The sequence below is a fragment of the Perca fluviatilis genome, chromosome 14 (genome assembly GCF_010015445.1).
Source record: "Perca fluviatilis chromosome 14, GENO_Pfluv_1.0, whole genome shotgun sequence".
Classification (NCBI taxonomy): Eukaryota; Metazoa; Chordata; class Actinopteri; order Perciformes; family Percidae; genus Perca; species Perca fluviatilis.
In genome coordinates this window covers 27,953,992-27,954,386 of record NC_053125.1, presented here as the reverse complement: position 1 = coordinate 27,954,386, position 395 = coordinate 27,953,992, and positions in this window count along the sequence as shown.

Genomic DNA, 395 nt, shown 5'->3' with positions numbered 1-395 from the left:
CAGAGACACACACGCACACACACTCACAGAGACACACCCACACACTCGCGCGCGCGCGCGCACACACGCACACGTGCAGAGAAAAAAATAAAATGTGTTGCCAGCTTCCGGTCCCGCTGACGTCGTGTGCAGCTTGATGGCTGCAGCCCACAGTGGGCGGTGTCCTCGGGCGTCCTGCGCTGTGTTTTCCCACTCAGTTTTTTTTTTCCTGATCTACCACGTGGAGTTTAGGATTTCGCGGGATTTTCCCCGCGCATCTCACAGTCAGTCTGTGACAGACAGTTCGCCACTAAAATCTAAAACACACCGGAGGAGTTGTGGTTTTATTCAACACGAGCGCCACTTAAAATACCTTCTTGATTCTAATGTTCATCTGTGAAGTGCTACAATTAGGC